This window comes from Chenopodium album, chromosome 5, assembly GCF_948465745.1.
Source record: "Chenopodium album chromosome 5, dcCheAlbu1.1, whole genome shotgun sequence".
In the NCBI taxonomy this organism is placed as follows: Eukaryota; Viridiplantae; Streptophyta; class Magnoliopsida; order Caryophyllales; family Amaranthaceae; genus Chenopodium; species Chenopodium album.
This window is the reverse complement of record NC_137838.1, coordinates 16,954,929-16,972,583: the sequence shown is the minus strand read 5'-3', so window position 1 is coordinate 16,972,583 and position 17,655 is coordinate 16,954,929.

The following is a 17,655-nucleotide window of genomic DNA, read 5'->3' as shown; positions in this document are numbered from 1 at the left end:
TCTTTTACTTTGTTAAAGTCAGGCTAAAGTTTCAATGACATATCGAGGGACTTTAGACCAACGATGACACGATTGAGAGGAAATCCTCCCCTTTTATCCTTTTAAAACCAATCTCTTCTCATGACCTGACATCACCCAGAATACTTTTACTTGTAAGAGCGTTCTACAAATGCAAAGGATCAATCTAGATTCTTTAGTGCGTTAAGACTATAAAGGACTTTTTCTAGCCTTAATAGCTACTCGTTTCAAAAACTTAGCGAACCAAGGATTGCTTCAACATCCTAAAACATTACTGAAAGATTCTATATCCTTAGAGAACTTCGCAGAATGAGTCTCGGATTTATTTCCTTGACTACTTTGATCATCGTCTATTCTAGACTCGATCAAAGTGGAGGCTAATTGTACACATGTACTTTTGGCCTCCTGTCCCGACAAGAAGTGCAATGACGATAAATAAAACTATCTTCGTGATGGATCGAAGTGAAGAATACTTATGGATAACTGATTAAGCCACAAAACACAAAAGACTAGCCTCAGTTAAAGAAAAAGCCAAAACAAAGGTCCAATCAACTAAACCCGATCATAATTAGGCTTAAGCCCGTGCTTAAACCCTAATAATGACGAATTTAGAAGCGCCTAAGTTAAAACTTAGTGCTGCCATAGAAAAAGCCGCGCGCATCTCACAAAGTCGCGCAAGGTAGCCGCGCGCAACTAATTCAGTTGCGCTGCGGAAGATTCAGAATTATTCGAAATTATACGGAAAATATAAAATCGAATCTTACCATAAAGCCGCGCGCAAAACAATTAGTTGCGCTGCACATAGCAGCGCAACTCTATAACTTGCGCAGGGATGCCGCGCGCAACTTCATCTGTTGCGTGCGACACCTGCTACGGCAGAATGCTCGAAACCCTAAACCTAATCACTCCCTATAAATACGAGCTTAAACCAAGGCTTCAGCAGACGGAAATTAACCTAAAAACTCTGCCGAAATAACTTGTGAACTTCTGCAACCTAGCCCTCTTGTCCTAAACACTCACCCTTTCGATATCTTTTTTCTACAGTGGAGGTTTCCCAACAAGAAGGAGTCCATAAGTGTTCTAAACGGAGATCTAGCAAAGAGAAGTGGTAAATTCCCGAGCACTTAGTTAAATCACCTTTATTTTCTTGTTTAAAAGGACTTTAATTAATTAATTAGTGTTGTTTGATCACCTTTAACATAATTAATTAATCAATTCCACATAGTATCTTGCGTTAAATAAAGATTAGAATTGAATTAATTAATTGTTGTTTTATCACTTAAGACAAGGCGAATCTTGTTTATTTATTGTTCTTTCACGAATATTATTAAATAAGAATAAATGATTTTTGCAATGTAATTCCTACGTGATTAATGCTTGTAAATAAAATCAACTAACATAGTTTTAAGTATCACGTTGCATATATTGTTTGGTAATGAAATTGTGAAAAAGGAAGAGCTAGTAGAGGTCGTACTAGGGCTAGGATGACGATTCCCCTCTAAAAGGAACGTTATCTTAGTACCCTCGCTCCGGAACTCATTTCTGCTTTATGTAGACCAATTTGGGCATGGTTAAACTTATGACTCGTGCTAATTATTCCATGAACTCCACATGGAAGAAAGGCATGAACGAGGTTTATGAGTTTTCCTAAAACTCATTGGCGACTCCTACTTGTTTCTTACAAAAAAGCGTGATGAGAGTATCATTTCTAATTCAAGGTCTCCCAAACAGTCAGGAATTCAAATCCTAATACACCATAACAAGTGTAAAGTCTTAGGCTTTTAAATGGCCATGGGCATTTAAGGAGAGTACCCCTTACGATGGGATCACCCTCCTTACAATTATTATTATTATTATTATATCTCAAAAACAAAAGTCATACAACCTACAATAAATTAGTGGGAAGCCGAGATACAATCTGGGCCCCTACTCCTCTAGCTATAGTAAAGCCTACCCTAGTGAAAATATGAGTTGCAGCACAAGCACCAATGTCTTGCGTCGTCGAGAACCTCTGAATCCGCTTCAGCAATGCAACAGCCTCCTTCTCTAATTCCCCAAGCGAAGAAAAGGAGAAGGGAATGAAACCATATCTAATGACCAGACAACGAGCTTCATACTTAACTCGCTTCCGATTAGCCGCATCAGCCACAACCTGTCCCAGAACAAAATCAGATAGCCTTGTCTGTATCAAAGGAGAAGACCTTGTGAAGTTGACACATACATCACGACCACAATCCCAAGAATAAAGTAACAAATTGGCAGGTCTAAGGGCCCCGTCATTCCCTCCAGATAATCCTATGTAAACTTCCTTTCTTGCTAAAATCCCATATCTGTATAAAATATCAACAAAAATATCCCGAACAACATTGTGCCGATGTTTAATACCCACAATACCAGCACATGACACCGCATGGTCGCCAAATACATCCCCCGTAAAAACCCGAGAGCACGCAGAGCACGGTGTCGAGATAGAGAGCAATGGAACACCCATCCGATAACACATCACACCGATATGTATTAGCGTTCATCGTCTGACCCAATCCAGAAATAGGGACTGCTCGAAGCCAAGCAGAGGCGTGATCACCCTATTGTGACTTCCACAATGTCGATTGCCGAGGAGACAAAGAAAAGGTGGATTCTACAGAAGCGGTAACCTTTGTGAAATATATATCTGCCAATTTCTTCGTGAGTTTCGGGGCACCGACCTCATAAGGATTACCTAAAATGTTAGACCCAACCGCTACAGTAAACAGACTCAACGCATCCTCAAAAGCCTGACCCAGACCAACAATACCAGAACGACGCAGAAGTTGCGTCTGCAACCCAGTAGACTGCAAAAGAGAAGCAAGAAAAGCATAATGACAAACATCACCTACAAAATAAACACCAAGCCCGCCAAACGCAAAAGGTAAGGTGGCCATCCGCCACTGTCAATCACCAAACCCGGGCCTCGAAGCAATAACAATACGCTCCAAGGAAGATCGAAGAGCCTCATCAAATACGTGTTGAGCCGCCTCAAAAGCACTTGGAGGACAAGTACGCAAGGCAAAGTAGAGTTTAGAAACTCCAATCAATGCCCTAAGTAACAATAGCTCACACTGAGGATCATCCAGCATAGCAACCTTATCCATAAGCGCAATGGTCTTGGTCACCCTCTGCATCACAATCTCGCCACTAAACTTGGAATCGGAACTAACGGGACCACTAAGAAGCTTAACACCATGCAAAGGTCGAGCAATAAAAGGTGGAAAAACATCCACAAGCCTGCTTCGAGGGTCTTTTGTAGGCCAAAAAACTTCAGTATTTTCCACGTTGAGATGCAATCCAAAATGAGGCCCTTCCTCCATAATCAACTGTAGAACCTTCCCTACCACCAAAGTGTCGCCGATAATAGTGCCGTCGTCAAAATAACACGCCTGAAGATATACCTCAAAAGCATTTCTGATTTTACACACAAGAGGTTGTAAAACCAAAGAAAAAAGAAGAGGACCAAGGGGATCATCCTGCTACACCTCCTGAGACGACCATAAGGTGTGGTCCCCATAATATAATCTGGCTGGATTAGAGTAGCAGAATTCAACCCACCGCGAAATACCCGGACAATGACGACGAATTATTATTATTATTATTATTATTATTATTATTATTATTATTATTATTATTATTATTATTATTATTATTATTCATCCTTAACAATGTAATGAATAATAGTGAATGAATTTTTTTGGGAGAGAATTTGATTAAATGTGTGATGTGTAGAAGAATATTTTGAGAAACAAACTAAATCAAAGAAAGATTAATTTTTGTAATGAATTTTATAGTGCTGTAAGGATGTATGAGTAGAAAAATGTTATAAATTTCATAGAGAACGTAAAACAAAATGGATTGAAAGTTGATATATGTAGCAAAAGAACTAACTAGTTTTGGTTAAAAGGTTTTTTTTTAATTATTAGAAGTTATTTTTAATTTAAGTTGAATATATAGTTGAAAGGGTTATCAATGTTCATTGGTTGACTACCATATCAAGCTATAAGAGTCTATTCTATTCACCTTTTTTTCACTAATTTCAGGTGTAATAAGTTCTATTTAATTAGAAAAAAATAAGTTCTAACAAGGGTTATCCAAGTACAAATTACAACTATATATCAAATTCCTATTTCTTCTCTTCACAACACGTTGTTAGTGCTCTTACATTCTTATTAGCCGTAAGTAAATATTTAATGACACAAAATTGTTGATGTTAATGTGACACAATTGCTGAGACAATCACTTTTAATGTGGTGGTAAACTCTTTACCACCTCGTTAACAGTGGTGATACAAACTTAATGTGAACATACATGCATTATGCTGCACTTTGATTTATTTCCTTGTTATTATTCATTTATTGCAATATGAAATCAAAATCATGACTCATTATTTATGGCATTGATGCATTAATTTGATATCATATTAATTATATGTGATATGTTACCATTTTAATTATGTGATATGTTACCATATATTACATTATTATGTTAGTTACCATATATTATATTATTATATTAATTACCATATATTATATTATTATGTTAATTACCATATTATTATGTTAATTACCATATTATTTTGGCATGTTACTATATCAATTTGATATTATTGCTAGGAGGTTGATGAAAATTTATTAATTATATGTGATATGTTACCATATTATGTGAAAATTTATTAATTATTCATTAACCTCCTAGCAATAATATCAAATTGATATAGTAACATGCCAAAATAATATGGTAATTAACATAATAATATAATATATATGTAACTAATATAATAATATAATATATGGTAACTAATATAATAATGTAGTATATGGTAACTAACATATTAATATAATATATGGTAACATATCACATAATATAGAAACATATCACATATAATTAATATGGTATCAAATTAATGCATCAATGTCATTAATAATGAATCATGATTTTGATTTCGTATTGCAATAAATGAATAATAACAAGGAAATAAATCAAAGTGCATCATAATGCATGTATGTTCACATTAAGTTTGTATCACCACTATTAACGAGGTGGTAAAGAGTTTACCACCACATTAAAAGTGATTATCTCAGCAATTGTGTCACATTAGCATCAATAATTTTGTGTCATCAATTATGTACTAACGACTAGTAAGAATGTAAGAGCACTAACAACGTGTTGTGAAGAGAAGAAATAGGAATTTGATATATAGTTGTAATTTATATTTGGATAACCCTTGTTAGAACTTATTTTTTCTAATTAAACAGAACTTATTACACCTGAAATAAGTAAAAAAAAAAAGGTGAACATAATAGGCTCTTATAGCTTGATATGGTAGTCAACCAATGAACATAGATAACTCTTTCAAACTATACTTTCAACTTAAATTAAAAATAACTTCTAATAATTAAAAAAAAAAACCTTTTAACCAAAACTAGTTAGTTCTTTTTCAATATATATCAACTTTTAATCCATTTTGTTTTACATTCTCTATGAAATTCATAACATTTTTCTACTCATACATCCTTACACCATTCATTACAAAAATTAATCTGTCTTTGATTTAGTTTGTTTCTCAAAATATTCTTCCACACACCACACATTTAATCAAATTCCCTCCTCCCAAAAAAATTAATTCATCATTATTCATTACATTGTTAAGGATGAATAATAATAATAATAATAATAATAATAATAATAATAATAATAATAATAATAATAATAATAATAATAATAATAATAATAATAATAATAATAATAATAATAATGGTGATGGTAAAAGTTCATTTTTTAATGAACATGAAAACATGTCTAATTTTGAACCAATTACTTTTGGTGATCTAGATATAATTTTAAATGACGACTTTATAGTTGATTTGGAGCGAAATATTCGACTTGCTTTTTATGTTGCAATCCAAGTGCTTCTACGACAAAAGAAGCAACGGAAACTAAATTAAATGATACAATGACTACTAAAACACTATCTTATAATTGAAAAAAACAAAAAGAGATAAGACTCGTGCCATGTTTAATTTACTTCATTTTATTTTAATTTATTTCAGATCAGATTAGAAAAAATAAGTTCAAATTATATCAGAAAAAATAAGCTTTGACTTACTTTATCGTTTTATGTGTGGTTTTTTCTATCGCTAAATATTTTTAATTTTGTAATTCATAAATTATAAAAAAAAATTACGTACAAATAAAATATACATTATTAAGAATCTAACAAATTTCAACTAAAAATATTTTAGATTATCGTAGTAAAAATTTGGTCAAATTAGACAATTAGATCAAATCAACCAGATTAGATCATATCAGAGTAGATCGGATCAGATCTGAACATATTAGTTTAGATCAGTTCAAATAAGCAAAAATAAGGTAACCTAAACAAATAAAAAAAAAATAAAAAAATAAAAAAATAAAAAAAAAAACCTTAGTCTTTACACCTCTTGAGATCACAAGCAAAATCACTCGTAATAAAACTTGTAAAATTTTGTCTTTTTTTAATATAAATAATAAATTACTTAAAAAGATCCTTTATGGATTTTAATTTAAAAAATGGAGCAAGTTTTCTATTACCTGGATAAGCCAATTCTTCTCTTGGATTAATCGAACTGGATGGAAAATCGAAATTCGAGCGTTTCCTTTCAATTTCTCTACCTACGAGTTGTTTCCTTTCCTTCCATGTTGATTAAAAAACTAAAAAATAAGAAAATAAAGGATGGTGCGAGGATTCCTAAAATATTATCTCGATTTTGAAAAAGAAAATGACAACCTTATAACTAAGAATTTTGACCTCCCGCTGATTTTTTTTATTGCAAAATTTGCTTGGATGAATTATAAGAGTACAAGCAGAATTACTCGTTACTCGTTATATAGCTTGTAATTGTATCCGTTATTTGATTTTTCTATCCATTTTGGTCAAGATATTTTGATGTGGAAACACCTCTAAGATTGAACCGCGTGGATAAATATGATGGGCAATAAAATAAGGTTGATTATTTCTATATCAACTGTGATCGTTGAAATCAGAATTTGGTGAAAGAATCATACTTGCACCATTTAGTTTTAGTTGCAACGTTTACAAAATGGCATGCACTATTTTATCTGAGCGGGCGAAATATAGTCATGTTTCATGTGGGTATTGTTAAATTCGTCAAAATTTTCACAATATTAAAGTATTATATTATTTTACCTATATCTATAATTAGAGATATATAACGAGTTGAAATTATGCATTGACAAGCGTGAAAGTCAAAATGTTGCTACTAAAAGAGAACATAGAAATTATGAATAATGCAACCATTTGGATTGCGAAAACAACTTTAATAAGTTAAGTTTAACAAAAATAATGTTTTCAACAATATAATTTCAAGTTTAGCAATATTAATTCACGAAGTTTTATGTGCGGCTGGCCGCACCGTACGACCAGCCACAATTTTTAGGGTTATTATGATTATAATTCGAGTGATCACCAATAATAGTTTTATTTGTGCATTAATATTCAACCAACATAGATAAACAGGTTAAGGGTTAAACCTATTGATTGCATGTTAGTCAGAAAGCGCACACGAATACGATCAGAATAAAGTAGAGGCCTATTATTAGGGCAGGTTCAATCTCTTTTAGGTTGGATTTGTACCTTCATCCCTGAACTACCAGTCATGGTTCCAGACCTATTGGAGTTTACGATCTCCTGGATCGTTAAGGGGTGTAACCTTCACCTCGTGAACGGTTTACAAGTTCCTAAAACTTGTTGGCGGCTCTTTTGCTCTATCTTCTTTCCCTTTGGACGCCACCGTACTTAAGTGTATGATCACAGTGGGGTTCAAGCTAGGGATTAACGCTTGAAATATTCCCTACAGTACCCAATCAATCAAATTTACAGCAATACTAACTTACTTTAAAACCTTCAAAATCTAAATCAAACAACACTTTAAATCCTTCCCTTTTGTTAAAATTAAAGGGTTTATATATAGTTCTTTAAACTTTCTTCATAAAAACCTTAAAATACACTCTTATACATGAAATTACAGCAAGTTTAAAGTTTAATAAAAATCTGAAAATTATTTTAAACCCCCTAATAATCTCCCTTTTTAATGGGTGATTAAACCCTCATTATAAAACATCAAAAGTAGTACTTAGAAACTATTTTCAGCACTTAAAACTTCAATAAAAACATATATTTATGCTTAATTAACTTTAAACATAATTAATTTTATTAATCAAACTCAAGGATTATATTTTAAGTATAAAAAAACTTCGTTAAAATCAAAAATTGCCCGAAAATCATATTCAGAGGCTGAATTTGGCCACGAGAGGGTGGTGCTCACTACTAACTGCCCTTCTTAAAACGTTGTTTCCACATGGAAAACACTACTTTTTTGTCAAAATCAGATGAGTTCAGAACCTGATCAGGATTAAAACGGGATTAATATTAACGAACGGAAATCTGAAAATTAAAACACGAATTTACGTGTTCAAAATAATCTTGAATTAAGTTAAACTAATCAAGTTATAATCACCAAAATTTTAAAACATCATTACCATAAAAGCCTTAAATCAATTGTTCATAAAAACCCTAAAATCATGATCTTCAATAATTAAAAACCCTAGGTTATAAAATTTACAAAATCTGAAAATTATGACATTTATAAAACCTGAAATTATAAAGTTTAATCATCAAAATACAATTTGATACTAATTAAATTAATTTCAAACAATAAAATTAAAACCCATAAATCAATAATTATAATTACACAAATTAATAAAACAAAGGAGAAAGAAAATAAGACTAACCTTTTTATGTGGAAAAATTTTAGGGATTCATGGGGGTATTTATAGGAGAGAATTGTAGGGTAAATAGGAAGATTGGGCCTCATAAAATTAAAATAATGGGTCAATTAAGTAAACAAATGGGTTAGGCTTGTTTGATTGGACATAAATTGTAGAATAAAGGTGCATAAAATAATTTGTTTAAATAATTTTCAACCCAGATTAATAATTTGAAACTTTTGAAATTAAATTCCGGAAAATAACAAATAAATATTATAAATAAAATAAAATTTCAATTATAAAATATTTTAAAAATACGGGGGATTACATACACACTACAGCAGCATTAAAGAAACTTCTGATACTTTCTCAACTGGAACCTAGAAGGCTAGAAAAACTTCAGCCTTCAAGTTTGCTTCTTCTTTTCCCCCTTTTGGCATTATCAAAAAGTCCTGCATTTCAAGTTTATTAAGCAACTAGCCACAGCCCCACAAGAAATTTATCGAGTGTGGGAAACTGAAGGCAGCACTACTAAACCCCTTTTAGTTAGTTCCACTGTCCTGCATATGTTTTCATAATTTACAAAACACGCATGTATAGGAAAAATTCCAAATATTCATAAAAACCAAAAAAGATAATCATGCTTATCCGATTACAAAACAAAATATTTATCAAATTTAAAAACATAAAATTAAACAAGTTCATGACTAAGACAACAAATAAAAAGATTCAGGCTAGGCTAGGCTAAGGATAGGCTAGGTTTATGATAGGCTAGAGAGATATAAACTGGTCAGCTCTTAAGAAACTCTAATATTTTCTTGTTATCTTCCTTTTGATGCTCAATACTAGCTTCCAGTTTGTCTTCCAGGTTTTGAATGGTCTTCTAGAACTCCACCTTCAGTTCCCTAAGACTCTTTTCCAGTCACTATACTCCTCTCTCCAGTTTCTAAATTTTTTCCATAGCCTCTTTGAGTTGTTTCTCAACAACCTCAGCTTTGTCAGTAAGCTCAGACACCTGCCCTTCAAGCACGTTTTCATCTACATCCAACTCCAAAGGTTTTTCCATGCTTGTTTGAGGGAGAGTGCTTACTGACAATCTTCTGTTTTTTCTCAATCGCTCCCCAAAAGTTGTTCCTTCCTTCCTCTTTCCACTGGCAGTGGCTTTCTTTTCTTTCTTTTCCTCCACATTCTGTACTTTCCCATTCAATACCTCTAGGCTAATACCTAGCAAGGTTTCTTCATTAATCACATTCTCTAACTTTTCATCTAGAGCACCATAGTTCCCTTTCAGAATCACCCCCAGTGCCTCAAACACAGTTGACATAATGGCCCCATAGCCTACCTTGTTCTTGCTAGGAACACAATCAGTGGCGGACCCAGTCTTGGTCCTGCTGGGTCACGTGACCTAGCAAAAAGGTGGGTCACGTGACCTAGCAAAAAAAAAAAAAAAAAAAACTTTTTAATTTTTTTTATAAAGGCACCGAAAACAAATGAGATATTAAGATTAATTCTGGAAATAATTACACATGCAAACTTATAGCAAAGTGGTTGGAGTGATAAAGTTAAGCCCAATAAGCAAGTGGTGTAGGTCTGAGGTTCGAGGACTGTTGTCTACATTTTTGTGAATTCCTTCAATCTTTTTTTGATATTATGTAATTAATTTGATTATCCTTCAATATTATTATGTTTTGTGTTGTTAAGACATTACATTAAGTGGTTTTCTTTTAATTTGTATAATTAAATTGGATATTTTTATTTTTGTAAAAATAATCTTAACTTGGGTGGTGTAGAATGGACACGTTGCAAAAACACTGAATTAATCTATTTTTGACAATATTGGATTGTTTAATTAAACTTGGGTGTAGAATGGACACGTTGCAAAAACATTGAATTAATCTATTTTTGACAATATTGGATTGTTTAATTAAACTGAAATTGTGACTTAATTTTCATAAAAAAAATTGTGTGATATAAAAAGTTTCTTTAGTCTCAAAATGCATCCTCCTTCTCCACAAAATCATCCTCTATTGCAAAATCCACCTTCGATCTGGACCGATAGATATGCGATTCGTTGATGGGTGATGATCGATAAGTAACGGTGACCCAGCACCCTAAAAATCCTAGATCCGCCACTGAACACGGGGAGCCAGATGCTGATACATGAGTGATGGAAAATTGATTTTAATCTTTTCACTTAAACAAAAGATGACAACCATGTCCATTAAACATGCTTCACCCTTCTTTTGAGTTCTGCGTAGGATTGTTTTCTTCACCAAATTAAACAACAACTTGTTCAAGGGGGTCAGATCATTGTGACTTATGGTGTTCTTCCCCCACTTACCTTCCAAAAACTCAACAATGTCACCACCTCGGAAGTTTCCTACCTTCACAGTGGACTTTCCTTTCACATATGTTTCATACCCCTCAGTAGGAGATTTCAGAATTTTGCCTAAGGTTTCCACATCAAATTCAATTTTTATTTCATTCACTTCACTAGAAATTACCCTTTGTTTCACTTGAAAGTTCTTACAGAATTCATTCATAGCAACTAGATACATGTAATTATTTGAAGCTCTAGACGTCTTCTTTTAATAAACCATTTTAAAATGCACATTTTACGTCCATATGGTACAACCTAAATTCCATATAAGCAGCAAAAACAATAAGTAAGCAAATAACCTCCAACCTGGCTACTGGAGCAAATGTTTCCTTTCTTTGACTTGAAAGAAACTCGAGTCTGTTTACCTTTGACACATGCATGACATACTTTATCATAAAGAAACTTAATACAAGGAATCCCTTCTACTAATTCCTTGGATCTAAGCTTGTCAAGCAAGGTAAAACTTGCATGACCAAATCTTTTATGCCACAGAAGAGGATCATCCTCAATAACACTAAGATATGTTAAACTACTGTTAGGAATATTGTTGAAATCCACAGTATATGTGTTCCCTTTATGAGTTCCTTCTAATATAGTGTTCCCAGTGTCATTGTGAATGATTTTTCATTTAGTAGAAGTAAAGCTAACAGAGTTACCTTTGTCACAAAATTGTGAAATACGTAAAAAGTTGTGTTTGAGACCCTCGATTAAGAATACATTATCAATAGCATGGGAACTTGACCTTTTTACCTTTCCAATAGCAACTATATCACCTTTCATGTTATCACCGAAGGTCACAGCTCCACCATAGTAGGCATCCAGTGAGAGAAAACTAGATTTATCTCCAGTCATGTGCTTTGAACAACCACTCTCGAGGTACCAAGTGTTGTTCCCCCTCACTAGAACTTGCATGAAAAATCAAACGTTAGTGTCAGGAACCCAGGTTTCATTGGGTTACTGTGTAAAAGATGTTGAATCAGATTTCCTAACCTATATATGTTTAACATGATTTTTATTCTTTAAATTGTTCTTTTCTTTCTTAGGACATTTAGCTTGCTTATGTCCAGTTTTACCACAAAAATAACAAACAATACTACTTGGTAAGTCAACTTACTTCTTTTCTTTCTGGAACTTTCTCTTATATCCTAACCCTTCAATTCTCTTGGTTTGGGCATTAACAATCCAGTCAAGGACATTGTATTTAATGGGTTGTTTACCCTTCTTAACTCTTTCAAGTTCCCCCTCAAGATTAGCTTTATCTATTTTTAATTCTTCTATATCAGATTTTAATTTTTCAAAATTTGGATACTAATCACGAAGAGGAACTTCGGAGTTTAGAGCTGCTTCACCAATTTTAAATAAAGATAGTTTCACATTCAAAAGAGTGTTATCATGTTTTAGTCTTTCAAGATTTTCCTTCAAATTTATATTGTCATAAAAAAGACTAAAAAACCTATTTAGAATATCAAATTTCATATTGTCCATCCATTCACTGTGTTCTTTGTAAGTGTCAAGTGCCTTGTCACTTTTTGCTTTAGCTCTATGGTGTTCCTTTCAATCTTCCTGAATATCTAACACAATATGTATCAAATTCTCTATAGAGAAATGTCTCAATTCATTAGAAGAATACCATACCTCATCTTCATATTCTTGTAATTTGGACTTTTCATTTGTCTTAGACATAAGACATAGCTGAGTTGTTTCTTCTGAAGGTTGATCTTCTTCTTCTTCTGAATCTGAATCTGAGTCTCCCCATACAGCCATCATAGCTTTCTTTATGTTCTCTTTCGTAAAGTAAGACTTATAAACTTTGGACTCCTTGGCTTGTTCTTTTACTTTGAACTTCCCTTTTTCAGTTTCCTTCAGTGAACAATCCCTTATAAAGTGATCTTTGGAGCCACACTTGAAATAGGTAGTGTCTTTGGAACTTACAGCCTTCTTATTCCTATCAAACTTCTTGTTGTTCATCATCTTCTTAAACCTTCTTACTAGCATTGCCATCTCTTCCTCATCAACGTCAGATTCATCTGAGTCTTGTGCCTTAAGAGCGAGGCTATTGTTCTTGGAACTTTCAGCATTGGAGCTCAAGTGAAGTTCATGAGTCATCAATGACCCAGCCAACTGTTCCATGTTGAACTTTGTAAAGTCATTAGATTCTGCATTGCAGTAACCTTGGATCTCCATCATTCATCTTGTGGTAGACTCCTCAAGATCTTTCTAGCCTGCTAATCTATAGAGATGTGCCTCCCAAGGGAACTCAGTTCATTAATTATATCGTTAAACCTAGTGAACATTTCCTCTATGGTTTTCTTAGATTGCATTTCAAACCTCTCATATCTAGACATTAATAAATCAATTTTGGAAAGTTTTACCTCATTTGTACCTTCATGAGTAACTTCCAGTAGATCCCAAATCTGTTTAGTAGTCTTGCATCCCATGACTCGGTTATGTTCATGGGGTCCAAGACCACAATGCAAATATTTGATAGCTAAAGCATTTAACTCAATTTTCTGATAATCTTCTTTATCAAAATCAGAAACAAGTTTAGGAACTACCTCTTTTTTGTCATTGGTTGTGGTTACCTCGAAATCACCAGATTCAATAACACACTAAACTTGGTAATTTTAAGCCTTTATGAATATTTCCATCCTGTTCTTCCAGTAGGCTAGGTATAAAACTTACCATTGAACATGGGTGGACATTAGGTCGAATATCCTTCTTCAAGTTTCTATTTGTAACTCATCTCTCCTCAAGAACTTACTCAGAAAAGTTATCTGCTTACACGTGAGAACCTTGCTCTAATACCAATTGTTAGCTGATACGAACAGTACAAGAGGGGGGGTGAATTGTATGTGAGTTCCTAGTGACTACTTTTTGCATAATGTAAAACATAATATTAAGGAACTCGCAAAGCACACAATATTTTACGAGGAAACCTTCTAGGGTCCAACTAGAAGTAAAACCTCAACCCTTTTAAGGGATTTCCAAACCAAACCAATTCACTATAATAGGGCAAACTCACAATTTACAAACCTATTATAATCAGACCTTTACTCACAAGTTCCATACTGAACTTTCTACACAGTAGGACCCTATCCTACCCAATCTAAGTCCCTGACTTAGATTCACTCATACTCCCTGAGTACTACTCACTCAGCTTCAACCTAGAAGCCTACACTATTGTATGCAAAGATGAATACACACACCCCCCCAAGAACCCAACCAATTACAAAATATTGACTCTAATATATGAAATGCAAGCTAAGCTTGAAACCCAAAACTAATATGACAAGGTTATAGACTTGGCAAACTTACACAATCAAGCACACTTTGATTTCTTCACACATAAACTCACACAAAATAACGAATTCGCATTTCTACAATTTATACAAGACTTGCTTGTATAGAAAGTAAGGTTTTCAAAAGATAAACGTGTTAATTTTCCAAAATCCTAAAACACGGTTTTAAGTAAATCTATTTAGAAGAAAATCTTCTAGAAAACTTATCAAAGATAAATTATCAAAAAGAATAATATCTTTTTGATAATCGGTTTTTAAGAAAGAAAATCTTTTCCTAAAAACTTATCTTTTTAAATTTTCCAAATTTTAAGAAGCTTGCCAAGCTTTTGTCAAGTTTCTAATAAATCTCATAAGTAAACCTACTTAACATATTTACAACAATTCTAAAAGATAAGAACTTAATAAAACTGAATTGCTGCACCAATACTTTGTTTGCGTAGGATACTTGGGCTTCACGCAGTCCAGGACTAAGTTCCTGCTGTCAATTTTATTCCAGTTCCAAACTAGAACTTCGCTGGCCAAGTTCTTCCAAAACTTGTTGTCTTCATCGTAGACCAAGTCAACTCCTTAACTTCCAAACTGGAACTTCGGAGGCCAAGTTCTTCCAAAACTTATTGTCTTCATCGTAGACCAAGTCAACTCCTTAACATGTTGTCTTCAGGTTCCTGTTAGGGAACTTCGTTAGTTCCTGTGAGGGAACTCTTCTTCTATCTTCCTTAACTTTCCTTGAGTTCTCCTATGAGTCTTCAAAGCTAGGCTACTCTTCCACTTCCAAAGTCAATTTCACTTGTTCTAGTCACAACACTTAGAGAACTCTTATTAGTTTGAATTTTGCTTTGTTTAAGTTCATCATCATCAAAACCTTTAAGCTTCAACAAAGCTACACTTAAATAAAAAAGGGACTAGCTGAAAATGAGAAAGTGTTTAATTATTGATAAGGTAGCTACTTATAGGAATGCCTGTTATAATTAGTTCTTTCAGATGATGAATTATATAATTGTTCAATACCTAAATTTGAGATGACATTTAGAGTACAATCTCAATTAAATTATAAATAAATAATATACAATTGTTCAATACCTATAAGGTTCTTGCCAAACAACTTTAATTACTCCGTATTACTTAAGGTTCCCTAAATTTAATTTTCATCACCTCATAATTTAAGGCTTGAAATGTGCTAATAAACAAAACGTATAGTATATGAGTTGTGTCTATCCATTTCAATTCATCAACTCATTAAATTTAAAAAAAAAACAATCTTAAGACATCTTCCCACTAATTAGAGTAGCCTAGCTAGGAAAAAAATATGACTGATTCTTTTCTCATTCTAGATGATAGTCATTTTACTATATAGAAATTCAATAAAAGTTATATTCATTGACTGAAAGCTTAGGTGCAAAAACTAAAACACTAATTTTATCGCTTATTATATTATGAATAGTTTGATATATTTCCATTTACTCCATAGGTTATATTAGATCGATTTTCTCATTTTGATGTATGTACTATAAACTTTAATAAAATGGAATAAAAAGGACTTCTCAGTAATAATAGAAGTCTCACGAATAAAATTGAGCAAACTGGTTGATTATATATTTATTATGTAAATTATTTTGTATCCTTAGACCATTTTTTTTTATGCTGTAACATGGAAAGCTAGATTCACTAAAAGAAAAGAATAAAATAACTTATGTGAAATTTGTATAAAACTAATAATTGTAATTAGCTAGCTAGATGTATAATGGTAAGAGTCTCAATATAATCCTTGAGACCAAATAAAACCTTAAAATCATACATTTCTTTTTCCATGCATCTATGATCATGAAAAGAACATCATGACTTTGTCAACATCACTTGTACTTTTAGCTTTATAATATATACTACCTCCGTTTTTATTTAGTTGACATCTTTTTTTTTATCACCCTTGTCAACGCACTATATTCACGATTGATATATCTAATTCTCAATATTTTAAAATTAAAAAAGTGGATATTAATAAAATATATACATTAAGACGATTCAAACAAGATCTTACTTGACTATGTTTTACCGTAGCTATAAACCACAAAAGCTAGTCAAAGTGTAGTTTGCGAATAGTGTAAAAGTCAAATGGTGCCAACTTAAAAAACGGAGGAAGTATTACACATGCACACTGGAAAAACAAAAATCTCATGATAAACAGGCATATAAAGCTTTGATTTGTTTTCTCATGAAAACAAAATTAAATTACACATACAACTTAAATCACAGTTTCAATAATATATTATTTTTATTATGTTCAAAAACTCCTTTATTAAATCAGCCAATATATATAGTCTTATAAATAAAACCCTATTCTTGTAATCTCACGATTTAATTGCTATCTGTATCATTGTACTCCTGATAAACAATACACTTTGCTTGAAAAGAAAATTACAAAAAATGATTACCTATTGATAAACTCCATATAAAGTATTAGAAAAGTATACGAAACATACAATATAACAAAAGTTACTAGACTTTAAAACTAACCTTCTTCATCCAATCCTTGATTTCTTCTTCTTCACCTCGATATATCGAGATGATGAAGAACCTCTTCCTTGGATTGAAACCTCTTCCATTTAGGACTACAGTAAATCTGCATAATCACGTACAATCATCTAATTATATCATTACTTGGCATAGATTAGTACATAATCATAGAAATGTGATGAAAAGGCATAATGAAATTTGAAATAATTGTGATAAAAAAAATTGTATACAAATTTACCTTAGTCAGGCACAAATTCATATTTTTAACTTTAGATAATTTATGATAAATTTCAGATAAAAGATACGGTCCATATAAACAAACTATTTTTACCAATAAATAAACAATTCAAAGTGATTATTTTACACTGATTATATATTATTTCACGTAATAATATTTTTTCTATCTTATTATTTCATGAATAATTGATTTTGCCTTGAATTTACACTTAAATTATTTTACAATGTTTGCATTGATTAGAAAAAAAATAATTAGCTAAAAAATGACAAATTATTGAATTGGACTAATACAATTACCACATTAGTAGGGTTTGCAAAACTCCGCTCAATGTACCAGTCGTGTGGCAACCAATCAGGCCAGTCTTGTGGTGGATTGACAATAACTGGTGGTTCATTTTCTTTTGGGGGAATCTG